This window comes from Halichoerus grypus, chromosome 6 (assembly GCF_964656455.1).
Source record: "Halichoerus grypus chromosome 6, mHalGry1.hap1.1, whole genome shotgun sequence".
Lineage (NCBI taxonomy): Eukaryota > Metazoa > Chordata > Mammalia > Carnivora > Phocidae > Halichoerus > Halichoerus grypus.
In genome coordinates this window covers 68390840-68395495 of record NC_135717.1, presented here as the reverse complement: position 1 = coordinate 68395495, position 4656 = coordinate 68390840, and the positions used below count along the sequence as shown (strand labels likewise).

The following is a 4656-nucleotide window of genomic DNA, read 5'->3' as shown; positions in this document are numbered from 1 at the left end:
CTGATACCAAAATAATAATAATAACAATAAAATTAAAAGCCGTTCTCTTGTGCATTCTACGGTAGCAGAGCAAAACAGCATATAAACAGGTATAGGAAATAGAAACAGCCCTTGTAATTTCAGTTCCATGAAAAAAAATTCAGCAGGGGGTGATTAAAATAGCATGACTAATTAGAAAGCCAAAACCAGGGCTGCAAGACATTATTTCCAGCTCTGACGGACAAAGGCCTCCCTCATGTTCTCAAGCTGCTTCACAGAGAAGGAACTGGTAAAACAGAAGTGACAGAATCATGTGGAATCTATTTTTCCTTCTTTCACCTATAAATTTTAGTCACCTCTTTGATAGCCCTGCATCATTCTCCTCATGGATAGAATGAGTGTGTGTTAGGTCATGTCTTGAGATTCTGGTAAGCCCTAACAGAAAAAAACCAAATCTATGGTAATAACATAGGTTACTAAGGTATATACTAAAGAATTGAATTATATTAAAAGGGGTAGCTCTTCGAGCTCATTTCAGGAGAAGGGTGAGAGGTGGTAATTTTATATAAAGTACATAACACACAGCAGGTACTCAACAAAGGGTTGTTGAAGAAGAGTGAGCACTGCCATCTGGGGTGGGGGCTCTGCCCCTGGTCACAGAAGCGAGGCCTCTGCCTGTCTTTAATGGATGAAGAAAGTTCTTGAAGCTCTTTATGAGTAGCGTTGGTGATATCTTGTTGTTCTTTGTCTAATTCATCACTCCAGGGATCATCTCCCTGCCTAGTCTCCTTATTTTAACTAGCTAAATGTTTTACATCTAAACCTTGATACTTTACCAAAAGCATATTCTGATCGTCTGGGATTTTCCTATTTGGAAGAGCAGTGATCTGCGGGACACGTCTCGTTGCATGGAGCATACGGTAGGTTGAGAACTGAAACAGGACTCAGTGTGAGGTGCAGAATAAGAGCAGAATCTTCTTGCAAGTCCTCGATGGTGTACTTTCTACCAGTTCCAGAGGTAGAAGAAGTTGAAGACATGAACACTGAACATACCACCTCGAGATGAATTTTATTAAGAGATTTTATTAAGTACTCAGCAAGTTCAGCAATAAACTCAGGGGCATCTTGTATGTGTTTTCTTAAAAAAAAAATTCTTCAATCTCATCCTGGAACATAAAAGTGATCTCTGGTTTCTTCTTACCAGTGTGAGATGACTCATCATCGCTAGCATTATCTTTTCTTCTAGATGTTTTAAGTTTTGTACTCTCTGGCCCTGCCCCCACCATCTCCTCCCACACTTCCACAGCCCTCTGTTGCTTTCCTCCTTCATTCATCTTTCTTATCCTTTTTACTTGTATTAATGCCTTCTAAAATGGAGACCCGTTTCAGATCTTCTTTGGTAATTAAATGAACAGGATTATTTTTCATTTCCTTTTCAGTTTTTTGGTGCATCAATTCCCTGAACAGTTCTGTGCAGTTATTTATAAGTTTTCCGCTGATGACAACAGGGTCGCTAACGACTGCCGCCAAAGCCAGCTTGCTGAAGGCTCTCATCACCTGTGGAAGCGACGCTGCTGCTTCTTCAGCTGATAAAGAACTGGGCAACAGAGGTGCAATATTAACCATGTTCCAGAGCTGATGGCTTCCTCTACTGATGTTTCCACGTGATCCGCAAGTCCATGACCAACACAAGCTGCTTTCAAAAAACAAGAGTTGTGTAGTCTTTTATCTTTTCTTTATTTAGCTCGTAGCACCTGGGAATCCAAGTCTGAACAAAGCATCAAATTCTAGATGGCCATTCGGCCTGAAAAAGGACTCCACCCAAGTACTCTCTGTTCTGGAGTAAATGTCAGGGATAAACACTGCCGTGGCCTGTCTCTTACCTACCACACTGCCTCGTAAGCGTCCACTGTTAACAAGTTCCTCAAGCAGAGAGTAGAACAGCTGTTCCTGACATCATATTTTGAAATCAGAGAATTCACTGCTCTACCCAGGTAAAAGCACTGAATAGTCCATGGATCCACCTACAAAAGCTTCAGTAAATATTACTCCTCTGTTATTAGGATTGATGTGTCCATTAACAATTCTACCTAGTCACTGAGTTAGTGCCTGTGTCAGAAAGTTTCCAGGAAGATCATAGATTTTACAGAGTTCTGACATGGTGACCTGACCACTTTCTTGCAACTTATCATTTACCTTTTCTGCTAACTGATGCAAATAGTTCTCATCTACCAGCTGTCCCAACACTAGCTAAACATGCTTTTCTGATTTAACAGTGTCACCAGCTGTATTTTCACTATGAGTCAGATCCACATGGATCACCTGTTGCAGATCAACAATGTTTACTCGACCACCTCGGACATAGAGCTCATCTCTTATTTCTTTACTAATTTGGGCTGGAGTAATATATTCCTTGCCATCAAGTGTGTGAACTACTTCTAGCTATTTCTGAGCAATCGACTCATTCACAATCTCAATGCAGTTCCGCGCTGACAACCTCCGCGCGACCTCGGCGAGCCGCATCCAAGGGACGGCAGCCACCAACCGCCAGATCTCCTCTCAGGTGTCCTTTCCTTACTCGCCCAGCTGCTGAAGAACTGACCACATGTCAGCCTAAAAAATAAACCATTCCAATTAATGAGTAGTGTTATCAATATGTTTTTAAGTTTGCATTTCCCTAGTGACTCAGGATGCTGAGCATCTTACTTGACAAGTGTATACCTTCTTTGATGAAAAGTCCATTCAAATCTTTTGCCAATTTGTTTTTTGAGTTGTTTTCATATTGTCGAGTTTAGAGAGTTCTTCATATATTCTGGATACTATTTATCTGTCAGAGTTGGGATTTGCAAATATTTCTTCCAGTCTGTGGCTTGTCTTTTCTTCCTCTTAATAGCGTGTGGATACTATTTATCTGTCAGATTTGGGATTTGCAAATATTTCTTCCAGTCTGTAGCTTGTCTTTTCTTCCTCTTAATAGCGTGGCTTTCAGTTTCGATAAAGTCTGATTCATCCTATTTTCCTGTGGATCATGTTTTTGTTGTCTTATCTAAGAACTCTTTCCCTAACTCAAAGTCACAAAGATTTTCTTATATGCTTTCTTCTAGAACTTTTATAATTTTATGTTTTACATTTAGGTTGATGATCCATTCTGAATTAACTTTCGTATGAGGTATGAATTATGGGCTCTTTTTTATTTTGTATATGGACATCCAATTTTTTGAGCACCAGTTGTTGAAAAGACTATCCTTTCTTTAACTGCTTTTGCATCTTTTTCAAAGATAGGTCTATACTGGGCTCTCTATTCTGTTCTATCAATCTACTTGCCTATCCTTTCACCAATACAACATTCTCTTAATGAAGTAGTAGTTTTTCTTGGATTTCAGAATTGTTTTGACTCCTCCCATTTATTTGCCTGTCAGCTTGTCAAAAAAAAATTCCTAATGGGATTTTGACTGGGATTATATTGGATCTATCAGTCAAATTGGGGAGAATTGACTTTGTAACACGGTGAGACTCCCAATCCATGAACAAGGTCCATGTCTCCATTTGTTTATGTTTTCTTTGGGTTTCGTTCATCAGTATTTGTAGTTTTCAGCATATATCCCCTGAACATTTTGATTCCAATTGCTAGGATAGAGAAATACAGGTAACTTTTACATGTCAACCTTGTATCCTGTGTTCTTGGTAAACTCACTTATTCTAGGGTTGTTTTTTTTTTTTTTTTGTAGATTTTTTTTTTGTATTTTGCATATAGACAATTGTATTATCTATGAATAGAGAGTTCTATTACTGCCCTTTTAATCTATAAGCCTTTTATTTCTTTTTCTTGCCTTATTGTACTGGTGAAAACTTCTAGTTAATGGTGAGAGGGGAATATACTTGCCTCGTGTCAGGTCTTATGGGAAAAGCATTCAGTCTCTGACTATTAAGGATGGTGTTAGCCTCTGTAGATACCCTTCATCAGGTTAAGGAAATTCCATGCTATTCCTGGTGTGCTGAGTTTTTATCATGAATGAATGTTGAATTTGACAAGTGCTTTTTCTGCATCTACTGAGATGATCATCTGATTTCTTTCTTCAGTCTGTTAATACAATGAATTATACTGATTTTTTTAAATGTTGCACCAACCTTGCATTCCCAGGGCAAACCCCACTTGGACATGCTATATTTTATTTTTATTGAGTGGTTTTACATTTCTGTTTAGAGGGATACTGGTCTATAGTTTTCTTTACTTGTAACAACTTCGGTTTTAGTATCAGGGTAATGCTGGCCTCATATAATGAATAGGAAAGTGTTTTGTTTCTTAAATGTTTAAAGAATTCACCAGTTAAATCACTTAGACTAGAATCTTTTTTGCTGGAAGGTTTTTAACTATGAATTCAACTTCTTTGATAGGATATTCAGGTTATCAATTGCTTCCTCAGTAAATTTTGGTAGATTGTGTCTTTCAAGAAATTGTCAAAATTATGGGCATAGACTTGTTGGTAGAATTCCCTCAGTGGGATTCTATTGCCCCTACTTTCATTCCTGATATTGGTGATTAGTGTCTTCTATCCTTTTTTCATGGTTTGCAGGTTTATCAATTTTAATGACTTTTAAGGAATCATATTTTTTGAAAAGTATCTTAGCAGGTATATTATTTTGAGTTAACAGGTTTTTTTCGTTGAGCACTTTAAA

General features: G+C 38.0%; 1 pseudogene; it reads right to left on the bottom strand.

Annotated features, from left to right (window-relative positions):
• Positions 1–846: 846 nt before the first annotated feature.
• LOC118540448 (E3 UFM1-protein ligase 1 pseudogene) lies at positions 847–2502 on the bottom strand (annotated as a pseudogene).
• Positions 2503–4656: the final 2154 nt, after the last annotated feature.